General features: G+C 43.3%; 1 pseudogene; it reads left to right on the top strand.

The window, feature by feature from the left end:
* Positions 1 to 665: 665 nt before the first annotated feature.
* LOC112075889 (splicing factor U2AF 35 kDa subunit-like) lies at positions 666 to 13,422 on the top strand (annotated as a pseudogene).
* The last annotated feature ends 431 nt before the right edge of the window (positions 13,423 to 13,853 follow it).

Raw genomic sequence — 13,853 nt, forward strand, 5'->3', positions numbered from 1 at the left:
GACTAATGCTGATAACATTATAGTAGGCTAAAAATTGAATACACATTAAATAGGCTAAAATGATACACATTACAATAGGCTAAAATGATACACATTACAATAGGCTAAAATGATACACATTACAGTAGGCTAAAGTGATACACATTATAGTAGGCTAAAGTTATACACATTACAGTAGGCTTAATATCTCATACAATATCTGTCAGATCTCTCTGTGTGAACATACACATAGTCTCTAATATAACCCTGCTGTGGCTTTTCTGTGTGGTTGGCGGGTAATATTGAGTCATGTGCCAACATTGTGTGGTGCCTTTAGGATCTATACTGTTGTTGTTTTGTCAGCTCTACTATCCTCTCYTTGACTGATACTAGGAAGTCTGAAACCCCTTGCTACTAATTTACATTATGAATGGACGTTAGACAATGAAGTCATCTTCTTCTTCTTCTTAAAACMTCTTCCTCTTCTTCATTCAGCATAGCATACATGCAGATATTTTCTATAGGGCCCTAAAACAGATGAAAGGGCTTCGGTTATCATAATCTTTGGCCCTATTCATGAAACCAAAATGGATGCAATTGCGCCCCCATGAGAGTATTAAGGGGAAAGAACAGACAAGATAAGAGCGTATGCAAACGACAATGACGAYGAGCACAACTTTTGCCTCTAGCAAAAAAGCGGCAAGTGTTGAATACATGACGTAGAGCACAGTTTAGTTGACAAACCGAAGATGGCGGAGTACCTGGCCTCCATTTTCGGAACAGAGAAAGACAAGTAGGTTATTTCGTCTTTTTGTGAAACTGCTGAAATAATAATGCTAGTAAAATGCCTKTTCTGTAGAACGTGCACGTTTTAACCCAACAAGCTACCAGTTTACTTACAAATACGACTGCTGCTGCACCCGTTGCTTTTCATTCAGCCTTGTGTGGCTAGCTAGCGTAGCTTCCTGACTATACTGTAGAAGGCTAGTTAACTTGCTTGAATGGAGGAGGCGGCGGCTTGGTTTGAAAATGTGGCATGTGCTGCGTCGRGTCAGTGTCCCTCCAAATCGGCCAGACTAAGCTAAATCYGTCTTTATTTTCTAGATTAATTTAGTATCAAATGTTTTACAAGTCAGTAGCTAAATAGTTTGCTAGTTAGTATAACCTCAAAGTTTGGCTTGCTAAGCTAATCTGCAGCTAACTAGCGTGCTACTGTAGCTAGCTAACTCTTTAGCATTGTCTCGAGACGACTCCAGTGGCTAGGTTGGCTACTGCACAAGCACACACCGAATTGTGTTTTTGTTTTCCATTGTYGCTAGCTAGATGCAGAAACAAAACTATACAAAGCAAACACTAACCTAGCCATTTATCAACATCTAATTTGTTTACTTTCTTGTTCAAGGGTCAATTGTTCATTCTACTTTAAAATTGGAGCGTGCAGACATGGGGACCGCTGCTCTAGGTTGCACAACAAGCCAACTTTCAGCCAGGTAAGCGTACCCTTTATGTCTTGAATATGATTAGCTAGCTAGGGGTTTATGYCAAGCAATGGCCCGATGCTTGTGATATAGCCCACTAGAATGTATCAGTACTTCCTTAGGTTTCTTTGTTAGCTAGCTCGCGTTACTGATTATACTCACATTTGATTGTTTACTTGTTTTTGTGGAGATTGGACTTAACCTTGTGTAGGATCAAATAATAATTCATGAAGTACTGAAACACAGTGTTGACAATTAGCCCTAATTCCATTCACGTTTGCAATGTTGCTTCCATGTTCCAATGGGCCTAGGTACATACTGCAATAGCATCATGTGGAAGAACAGGTTGCTGAGCAGATGTAAAGTWGACCTAAATGTTTGCTGATCTGTTTCCACTAACCCTGTGCACGTTTGCATTTCAGATTCCACAATTGGCTTACCTACAGAAGTGTGTGCGTGTATATAACGTTGTGTTCTGTTGCCTTTCAGAGAACCTGCATTATGATTGATGAGGATAGGGTTGGCAGCATGTCAATGCTTCTCAGTCAATATTTATCATCAGAAGAGAAGCAACTGCTGTTGGTAGTCTGGACACATTCTTTAAATACCCAAATGCGAGACAACAGGATGATTTTCGGACATCGTGGGACAGTGTAGCCTACATGAATACATGTTTTTGAGCTCACCAGGTAATTGAAGCGCATGAAGCCTACTCTTTTTCCGGGCTCGCACAAAAGTTGGTGACGCAACGAGAGCACAGTGTGCTGTTATGAAAATCAGGAATATTTGGCAAAGGAACCATTTCTGGTTTGTCAGAGAATTTAATACAGTTAGGAAGGAAGACTTAAAATGGGATTGAGTGAAGTCAGCACTTACGTGAAGAGCAACTGAGTATGGATGCCTTACAAGTGTGACAAATTACCTTACTGTCAGTCAATTATTTATCGTAGCTATTCATTTTGTAAGTAGTTACTCACTCTCAGCTTGCAAATCCCGAAAGATTTGGCAAATGTGATTATTGGTATTGACAAGAGCATTGGCTTAAGTCTCGTCTTGCGCTTGCAGATATCAGAGATCTCAACAGATTGCAGAAGTGTTCAACGTTACCAGTACCACGCCTATAATATATCTTGTCAAAAAGTGCAACATGACTACAAAGAGAGAGCGTAAAATGTCAATCTCATCAATGAATAAATCTGACTAAATACAGACATGTAAACTTTTTTGTTAAATTAGGATGTTTTATTTAAATGTGATTTCCTGCACAATCACGGCATATGTGGTCACCCTAGCCACTGGTAGGCTAATGCTGATTATGGAATGCATGATGCAATGGCAGATGGCACAACCTTGATGAAATGAAGTAGTGTTATCCTGAATTATATATATTTTCCTCCAACCTGGGTCTTTTGACTATGCTCACATGGACATGCGGCCAACCTGCTCCCCTCATTTAGTGACGGATTGCCTGGCTCTTTGGTAGACATTTGATAGACACGATGGCAGCTCAATTCCCCTGTCCTTGTGCTTCATTAAACAGCTCAGCCACTTCATATCGGAAGACTCAATCTGAACCAACCCTAGGTCTCTCAGGATAGTTGTGCTTGGCCCTATGCCGAACCATGAGAAACAAAACAAAGCTTTCTATCAGTAGACTGATTGGATGATCCTCTACCAGAGCATGTGGGCGGAGTTGAGCCGGTCAGAAATCCCGCTCACGGAGTGGTGCTTGCGTGGCCATCCACGTCCTTTCCAATTGCTCCGCTAAAAAAACGCTCCGCAGACACAGAAGAAGAAGAAAGACAGCCGCTCCATTCGTTTAAATCACAATTTAGTAAAATAATCCTATCAAAATGGAAAGCTCCTTGAAAGAGATAATATGCCAGACCTATTGGGCCAAAATCAATTATGGCCTATTGTATAGATAATAGAACCAAAGTGAACAACTTAGTTTATAAATACTTTGCTACAATGACACTCTTAGCTAGCTACCCACCTCGTTCCTTTCTGTTAGCATGTGCACGTAGTAAGTTCCCCATCATGCTTTCGGGATTCCACACATGATTCTTTTTTTGCGTGTTAATTTTTACCCCTTTTTTTCTCCTGATTTCGTGTTCACTATTTTGTCTCGTCGCTGCCAGCTCCCCAACGAGCTCGGGAGAGGCAAAGGTGATGTCGTGCGTACTCCGAAAGATGACCCGCCAAGCCGCGGCTTCCTAAATTAACACCCTCGCTTAACCTGGAAGCCAGACGCACCAATTTGTTGGAGGAAACCAGTTCAACTGATGACCGAAGTCAGCCTGCAGGCCCTGGCCTGCCACGAGTCACAAGAGCCGATGAGCCAAGTAAAGCCCCCCCGGCCAAACCCTCCCCTAACCCAGATGACGCTGGGCCAATTGTGCGCCGCCATCTGGGACTCCCAGACACGGCCGGTTGTGACACAGCCTGGGATCGAACCCCAGGCTGTAGTGACTCCGCAACACTGCGATGCATTGCCTCAGACCCGGGAAGCCACCAAAATGATTCTTTAGTTGTGGACACTACATCACCGCACTCGCTCTTGGTCCTCCTCGTCTTTGTAAGTCCCTTGATTATTATTATTTTATTTTTTTATGGAAATATGTAGCATACTTGATGACAGTAGCTTAAGCAAGGGCTATAGCAGCACACAGGTAGACTACAAAGCATGCTGGCTGGGCATGCCCTGAGCTCGGGAATGAGCGCTATTGGAATCGGGTGAGAAGGCTGACGCTCCAGCCTTTGGAAACTCGCTGCACACTCAAGTCAAATTGGGCTCGCTCCTTCACATTCTCTCCTCTACCCCAACTTCTCTGAAATGGATTCAAAAGCGAGATTCGACTCCTAAGTCAGTAAACACAATAGTGTATTTACGTCAAATCAGGGACCTAGACTCATTTGGCGATTTACACAAATTGAATGATTTATCTCTTGTATTCTTGTCATCCCCGGCAGACCATCTTGATTCAAAACATCTCCGTAACCCCCAAAACAGTGCACAGACGGCCGACGCCTCTCGCTGTAAGTCCAAAGATCTGTTAGCCTCAGGGGTTCAGAAATCCCTCCTTTTCCCCCCTGCTGCTCCCCATATGTAGGTCACGTAGCAGCTGAGCTGTGAGGGACTGCCTCAGCACTGTTAGCAGGGAACCCAACATTACAGACATTTCTCACACTTCGGCTACTGTAACTGCTCCTCCCAGTCCCCACCCTAAATGGCAAACCATTACTACCAGATAAATAAACAGTTTTGTATCGTCAAATATTTCTGTTTCCTCTGCCTCAGTCTTTGCCCTCTCATACACAATCTCTCAGCCACTCAAAACAAAAACATATTCTGTTCTGTTATAGGCTATGTTGGCCAATTAAAATCCCAAACTACCTTGAGCACAAGTCCTATAGTTGGGTAGACCCTAGTTGTAACCCTCTACTGTGTGAGCAGTACCCAGTGTTGAGCCCTGTCTTACCAGAGCTGACGCCTCTCCTCTCACACAGGTAGGTATGGCTGTGGACTCTCTCATGAGACTGTCTGGGCCACGGTTCTGTTCTCTTCTGATAACAAGGACCTCAGAACTAGACAAACACCTCCCTCCCTCCATAGCCCAGAGATGCTTCACATGTGCTTACTTAGATGGCTTTTGTACTGTGACCTATTCACAAACAGCTATTTCCTTTGGGAAAATGTGTTGGATTGAATGATCAACACATGAATACACCAGAGTGCTTGCTACTTCTCCAGTAACACTTGTCAGTAAGGTCTCTTTTTAACTGGCATTACTTTGATTKGTTCAGAGTTCCTTGTGATTGCAGCCTCCTGTGAAGCCCTGGCAGAGACGTCTGTGGTCAGGAGACACACCGTTACCTTCTCTTTCAGCATTTCAGATCACACCATGCACTCTTTCGTTCAGAGCAGAGTTCTAGAGGGGACTAATGAAGCTAGTTATGGCTTCAAATGTGTCCATTGAGGAYGTATTTGKTGACCCTAGTGTGTTCTCTTCAGGGCCTGTTGTAAGGAGCATGATACTGTATCTAATTTAACTTTCTTCCCCCAAAACCCKATTTCTGCTTGACCTGTATCACAAAAATGTKTGTTTTGTATTTCAGACCATTGCCCTCTTGAACATTTACCGTAACCCTCAAAACACTGCCCAGTCTGCCGATGGTATACGCTGTAAGTTCCCCCTACATTTAGCAGGCCCTGGACTACTCATTATATTATACTGTTATCTGGTGTACACCTACCTACACTACAACACCTCCATTATATTATACTGTAATCTGGTGTACACCTTCCTACCGACGCTACAACAACACTCCCATTTGCCAGGAAACGGTAGCTATTCCTTAGATATTTTTCCTGGGAAACATTTAGTTTGTTTTTAGTAGCCTGGACCTGAATTCAATGTGCATTCATAAGAATTTGTAAGATACTTATTTGCATAAAATGGACAGAAACCAGTCTCAAAATCAATCAATCAATAGTTTATTCTCGAGAGTACTGATCATAGTACAATTACATCAGGTTATATAAAAAAATGACGTCATAGGATTTAAAATGTCCTTCCTCCTCTCGGATACCATGGTAATATAGTTCACCAGCCTTCTCACATTGTCTGCCACCTGTTAAACAATCTACCACCAGCCCAAGGTCTCTCCCTCCCTGGGTAGAGACAGAATGTCCTGGAAGGATCACAGCATTCCAGCCTGTCTGACGATAACTCCATTCGTTTCTAACAAGGAACAGACAGTCCTTGTTCTAATTCTTGATTAAAATTACACACATTATATTCAGCACCATGATTAGAATAATGTTCATACATCCATACAGTAACATAGTAGTATTCTGTTTAATTATAGTTTTAAGCTAAATGTATACATAATTTAGTCATTATTCATCAAAATCCCATAAGTTGGCACTCATTTCAGCACCAGCCAGCTCCACTGTCATGCTAGCTTCGTTGCACTCAATTTCAGCACCAACCAGCTCCACTGCCAGTGTTCTCAAACACCGTCATTGAAGCTGGCTTGTGCTGAGACACCGTCATTAAGGTTGTTGTTCCAAAGTGTGTCACCTTAATGTATACACAAACTTGGCTTAATTGATACAATTCTAACAGATTACTGGCCTGATTTACTAAGCTGTTGCACAATTGTAATGTTTATTTGGTGGTTTCCAAGGGGGATAAAGTAACAGGAAGTTAAAATGGTGGCTATAGGACAAATGTGAAACGTACACAAAGTTAACTTGTATGTTAGTTCATGGTTTAGCTTGGTATGTTGTCTATATATTCTCGTAAGTCGTTGGCTGTGAAGTTGCACTGATGCAGATGCTTAGTGACTCTGCCTCCGCCTAGCTGCTTTCTGACTGGTTATTTGTTCATGGTTTTAGGTGCTGTCAGCGATGTGGAGATGCAGGAGCACTACGACGAGTTCTTTGAGGTGAGTGACCTCGGCATGAGAGACTTGTGGATGTTTCACCTTCTCTCTGCCGAACCTGCCGTTGTGCACGATATCAACTTCCTCTCTCCCATTCACTTTTCACAACAGGATCAATACTGCTGTGCCAATATTGTCCCTGTTCACTGATGTGAAAGGGGCAGTATTTGTACAGTAGAGGATATGTAGTTGGGTAATGGAAAAGACCCTCAGTGAGTCTGTCAGCTTTGTAGAAACCATGGGTATGTTCCACATTGCAGCTGACTTTGAAGGCGAGACGTGATAACGGATCTAGTTATGAATGGATCTCTAAATAAAGTGTTGGTTTCATGAGCTGAAATAAAAAATCCCAGAAATGTTCCACAAGCACAAATTTCTTTACAATTTTGTGTACAATTTTGTGTACATTTTCTGTTGGGAGCATTTCTCCTTTGCCAAGATAATCCATCCACCTGACCGGTGTGGCATATCAACAAGCTGATTAAACGGCATGATCATTACACAGGTACACCTTGTGCTGGTGACAAAAGGCTACTCTAAAATTTGCTGTTTTGTCACTCGACACAATGCCACAGATGTCTCAAGTTGAGGGAGTGTGCAGTTGGCATGCTGACTGCAGAAATGTCCACCAGAGCTGTTGCCAGAGAATTGAATGTTAATATCTCTCATAAGCCACCACTAACGTCGTTTTAAGAAACTTGGCAGTACTTCCAATCGCAGACCACGTGCATGGCATCGTGTGGGCGAGCGGTTTGCTGATGTCAGCGTGTGAACAGAGTTCCCTATGGTATGGGCAGGCATAAGCTATGGACAACAAACACAATTGCATTTTATCCCTGGCAATTTGAATACACAGCAATACTGACAAGATCCTGAGGCCCATTGTCGTGCCATTCATCCACTGCCATCACCTCGTGTTTCGGCATAATGCACTGCCCCATGTCACAAGAAGCTGTACACCAGGGGTGTCAAAGTCAAATGGACGGAGGCCAATAAAAAATTTAGCTACAAGCCGAGGGCCGGACTGTTCGAATGTTCATTGAAAAATTTTTAAATGACGCATATAGTCTAGTGAACCTAATTGAACCTACTGAAAACCTAACAAATATATTCCAATATGATCAGATAAATAAAGCAATATTTTCTTATGGCTCTGTCAGTAATCTTTAATTTTCAACAGACACAAAAGACAAATTCCTTTATATAAAAATCCCCATAACATGAACATTAAATGAAAGAAACCGGGATTCAAGGCACCATCAGTAGCCTATATTTCTTATTTTAGCAAAAGTGGGCTAAATTTACTTCAAAGAAAAAAACATAAATAGCAATTTTCTATCATCCACTCAACTGAAATATTTTTAAAATATAATTGGATTGAAATACAATAAAATAAAGTGCAAAAATCTATTAATCAAAAACAACACTTTGTTTAAGGAGAAGTAACATGCAGTGAAAACAAATATTAAACTTTAACTTTTAAACTTGAACTGAGTAAAAACTCTAAATATGTGATTGCACAGTAATGTTCACTTGTTTGAGGTTAGGGTGATACTTGGTGGTGTCCCATCTTTTCCACAAGTTCATCAATGTTCGGGGTAAGGCTCTGAGCTGAGGAAATCCTCAGAATTGAGTGGAGGTGTTCAGCAGTAAGTCGACTTCTGTGTGATGTTTTGTTCAGGTTCATCAAAGAAAACAGTTGTTCACACAGGTATGTGCTGCCAAACATAGACAACGTTTGAGCAGCCTGGATGCGCAGCTGGGGCATTGTGTCGGGGAGGAAACGGGCGAACTCCGCAGCACCCACTGCCGCATATTTTGCCCTCAGTGCATCATTGCATTGGAGGTCAATCAACTCCATTTGGAGGTTTGGTGGTGAGCTTTCCACGTCAACAGCAAATGGGTTACCGAGCAGTTCCAACCTGCTTTTTTGTGCTTCAAAGTCAGCAAATCGGCGTCGAAAGTCAGCGGCAAGCATACCTATTTTATCAGCCAACTGTGCGCTCGGGAACGCACTGGTAGAGAGCTTCTCTTTCATGGTCTGGCAGCTGGAAAGTGGCTCAAATTTTCTTTCCGCATCTGCGTCTCCACAGAGTCAGTTTGGTTTTAAATGCCTTCACTGTACTGTACATATCAGAGATGACATGATCCCGACCCTGCAGCTGCAAGTTCATTGCATTCAGATGACTCGTAATGTCACACAGAAAAGCCATTTCACACAGAAACATTTCGTCTCGGAGTTGTGTTGTCTTTCCCTTTGCTGTCCAAGAACAGACAAATCTCCTCACGAAGCTCGAAACATCTTTGAAGCACCTTTCCCTGCGTTAGCCATCGCACCTCTGTGTGATAAGGCAAATCACCATGCTCCGTTTCTAACTCCGTCAGAAATGCCTTGAACTGGCGGTGATTCAAACCTTTGGCTCTGATAAAGTTAACTGTGCGCGTGATGATCTCATTACATGCTCCATTTCAAGGCTTACCGCACAACGCTTCCTGGTGTATGATACAATGATAAGCTGTCAGCTCACCTGCTGCGTTTTCCTCTTGCATCTTTTCCCGTATCTTCGCCACCAGTCCGCTCCTGTGTCCACACATCGCAGGTGCTCCGTCGGTTGTCAAACCCACGAGTTTTCCCAAGGCAGCTCCATCTCATTTACACATCTTGACACCTCTTCATACAAATCATGCCCCGTAGTTGTGCCATGCATAGGACGTAAAGCCAAAAACTCCTCTGTCACGCTTAGGCTGGAGTCCACTCCGCGGATGAAAATTGACAACTGGGCAATGTCAGAAATGTCGGTGCTCTCATCCACAGCCAAGGAATATGCAATGAAATCTTTTCCCTTTTTCACAAGCTGCTCTTTTAGATTGATGGACAACTGGTCTACTCTCTCGGCAATGGTGTTTCTGCTCAGACTCACATTTAAAAAAAAGTTGCCTTTTTTCTGGGCAAACTTCGTCACAAACTTTAATCATGCAGTTTTTGATGAAATCCCCCTCCGTAAATGGCCGGGCTGATTAGCGATCTCTTCTGCCAAATAAAAAAACTGGCCTTGACAGCAGCCTGGCCTTGTGATTTGGCTTTTTTGAACAGAGCCTGTCGAGATTTGAGGCCTCATTTTAATTCCTCTGCCTTTTGTAGCCTTTGTTCCATGTCCATATTCTTGTTTTTGTCCGCGTGTTTCGTTTCATAATGTCGTCTCAGATTATACTCTTTCAGTACCGCCACACTTTCTCCACACAGAAGACACACAGGTTTTCCAGCTACCTCCGTGAACATATACTCCGACTCCCACCTTGTTTGAAACCCCCGGTTCTCAGTGTCCACCTTCCGTTTTGCCATTTTTGATGGGTATCTGAAAGTTAATTTTACTGTGATGCTGACGACTGCTGTGCCAATAAATATTGAAATGAAGCAGCCTACTGCTCGGTGCGTCACCGTTGCATTGTGGGAAATGTAGTATTGGTGCGTGTAAAAGATCTGCGGGCTGCCGGCTTGCTGCGGTCTGCGGGCCGGTTCTAATAATAAATCAAGATCATCCCAGGGGCCGTAAAAACCTTCTCGCGGGCCGGATGTGGCCCGCGGGCCTTGACTCTGACATGTGCTGTACACAATTCCTGGAAGCTTGACATGCCCATAGTTTTTCCATGGTCTGCATACTCACCATACATGTCACCTGTTCAGCATGTTTGGGATGCTCTGGATTGACGTGTACGACAGCGTGTTCCAGTTCCCGCCAATATCCAGCAACTTCGCACAGCCATTGAAAAGGAGTGGAACAACATTCCTCAGGCCATAATCAACAGCCTAATCAACAGCCTGATCAACTCTATGAGAAGGAGATGTGTCGTGCTGCATGGGGCAAATGGTGGTCACACCAGATACTGACTGGTTTTCTGATCCACACCCCTACTTTTTTTTAAGGTATCTGTGACCAACAGATGCATATCTGTATTCCCAGTCATGTGAAATCCATGGATTAGGGCTTAATTAATTGATTTCAATGACTGATTTCCTTATGTAAACTGTAACTTAGTATAATCTTTGAAATTGTTGCGTTATGTTTTTGTTCAGTGTAGTTATTAGTGGATCTTTAAAGTGGTCTCCATGGTGCTGCTTTACTTATCAATCAGTGATTGTTTTGTCACCCATGACCCTAACCCCAACTTCTGGCCCTGACCCCTACAGGAAGTCTTCACAGAGATGGAGGAGAAGTACGGAGAGGTGGAGGAGATGAACGTGTGTGACAACCTCGGAGACCACCTGGTCGGCAACGTCTATGTGAAGGTGAGGGTCAGAGATCCCATGTCAGCCATGTTAAATTCTCCCTGCATCCATCTTCAGTGTGTTGCGTTATTAATCTGTCTGGAGAAACAGGATAAAGTCCTGTATTTATAGCCGCTCGTCTTTGGGTTCATCGACCTTCATCAGAGCATAARTCTGTCTATAACATGGCCTCTCTCTTCTCTCTGTGTGTGTGTATAGTTCCGTCGGGAAGAGGATGCGGAGAAAGCGGTGATGGACCTGAACAACCGCTGGTTCAACGGTCAGCCTGTCCACTCAGAGCTCTCCCCCGTCACTGACTTCAGGGAAGCCTGCTGTCGGCAGTATGAGATGGGGTCAGTGTCGATCTCTCTTTCTGATGAATATCTATACACTGCTGTGTGTGACAGTCGGTGTACCTGCAACAATAACCAGACGCCTTGTTTCACCACTGCATTCCACCATATTTGTACAGTTCCACCATGTAATCAGTAGTTCTGAAACTCTTTCAACGTAAACCATTTAACACAAACGTAAAACGTTTTACACCGAAAACTAGAGTTTGTATTGGACAAATTCAGAATCCCTCTGTTTTGTTCCATTTCTTTCCTAGTTAATACACACCTGGCTAAGGCTTAAGTTGCCACCTCTTATCCGACGGGAAGAATGTAGTCTTGTTTTCCTGCAGCATATAACTATATAACTCAGGCAGTGTGGAAATGGCATCCTATTCCCTATGGGCCCTGGTCAAAGTAGTGCACTATATAGGGTGTCATTTGGGATGGTATCTCAAGTGTTTTTCCATTGGAACTACCCATTGTTTGCTTAGGACAGTTGAACTGTTTGGCTAACTCCAGCAGGAGAGATACATGTAGCTAGCTAGGCCTCTGCTTTGGAGTGTAGGGTGGTAAATGTGATAGTCAGTGGATACAGGTGGTGACTGGGAAAAACTTTTCTCACGTTAACAGTATTAACCCTCTGCTTGCCTACCATCCACAGAGAGTGCACCAGAGGAGCTTCTGTAACTTCATGCACCTGAAACCCATCTCCAGGGAACTTCGCCGGACCTGTATGGACGCCGCAGAAAAGGGTAGGACACATTCTAGGGAATGTTGTATTCCAGGAAGACCTGTTCTGTTTCACTGTCAACTTTTGACTGTTTGAAGGGATTTAATGGTGACGCATCCAATACTGTATTTGGCAGTGGTGTAAAGAACTTAAAGTACTACTTAAGTTGTTTTTTTTGGGTGTCTGTATTTTACTATTATATTTTTGATTACTTTAACTCCACCACATTCCTAAAGCAAATAATGTACTTTTTACTCCGTACATTTTCCTTGACACCTAAAGATACTCATTACATTTTGAATGCTTAACAGGAAAGTTGTCTAAATCACGCAAAGAGAACATCCCTGGTATCCCTACTGCGTTTGATCTGGCGGACTCACTAAACACAGATGCTTTGTTTGTAAATGATGCCTGAGCGTTGGAGCGTGCCCCTGGCTATTCGTAAATGTAAAAAAACAAGAAAATCGTGCTGTCTGGTTTGCTGAATATAAGGAATTTGAAATGATATATACTTTTACTTTTGATACTTATGTATATCTTAGCAATTACATTTACTTTTGATAAGTATATTTAAAACCAAATACTTTTAGACTATTACTCAAGTAGGATTTTGCTGTGTGGCTTTCACTTTTACTTGAGTCATTTTCTATTAAGGTATCTTTTACTTTTACTCAAGTATGACATTTGGGTACTTTTCCACCACTGGTACTTGTGTAGTTGACTAAAGTAAAAGCCTCCTTTTAGTTGAGGTTTTTGCGTATTCTCTAGGCTGGTTAAGTCATGTGCTGCTGTTATGTGGTTCAAGCATTTTATTTCTCCCTTTCTAGCAAAGGGGGAGGAGGAGGCGGCGGAGGAGGAGGACACCGCTCTCGCTCGCGATCCGGGAAAGGCGTTCTCGCTCCCGAGACCGTGGCCGTGTGGCGAAGGCGGAAGAGGTGGTGGACGGGACCGCGAGAAACGGAGGTCCAGGGACCGGGAACGTTCTGGAAGGTTTTAAGATGAGCCAAGACCTAATTATCCCCCTCTTCCACCCACTGTCCCCCTCCTCCTACCCCTCTCTCCCTGATGAAAAATGTGTGAACATGTTGGAATCGTCGTTAATTTCATTTCTTTTATCCCTTTTTTTAAAGACACAAATACAAGCTTCCGTTGCTTTCTCAATAAAACAGACTTTGTAGTGATTCTCTGCTGTGTCCTCTTTCATTGCTGTAGCTGGTCGTGTTGGAGTTACAATCTAGCAGGGATAAGACTGGGTGAAAGGGTTTACTGCGTAGGCCAGGGCTCTCCAACCATGTTCCTAGAGCGATACCCTCCTGTAGGTTTTCACTCCAACCTCAGTTGTAACTAACAGCTTATCAACCCAGAGGAAGTTAGCTATCCAACCCTGTTCCTAGAGCGCTCTGGCATAGGCAATGAGCTTAAGAAATCCCTCTGCATTTGCCACGTTTGAATGTAAGTATGCAGGGTTTCCCAAACTCGGTCCTGGGGCCCATCTGGGTCCATGTTTTGGGTTTTATCCTAGCACTACACAGCTGGACAGTTTGGGCCTAATGTCTGCTGGTTTTGGGGTTTAACTTTTAATTAAGACCTAGACAACCAGGTGAGGGGTGTTC

The sequence above is a fragment of the Salvelinus sp. IW2-2015 genome, unplaced genomic scaffold (assembly GCF_002910315.2).
Source record: "Salvelinus sp. IW2-2015 unplaced genomic scaffold, ASM291031v2 Un_scaffold3451, whole genome shotgun sequence".
Classification (NCBI taxonomy): Eukaryota; Metazoa; Chordata; class Actinopteri; order Salmoniformes; family Salmonidae; genus Salvelinus; species Salvelinus sp. IW2-2015.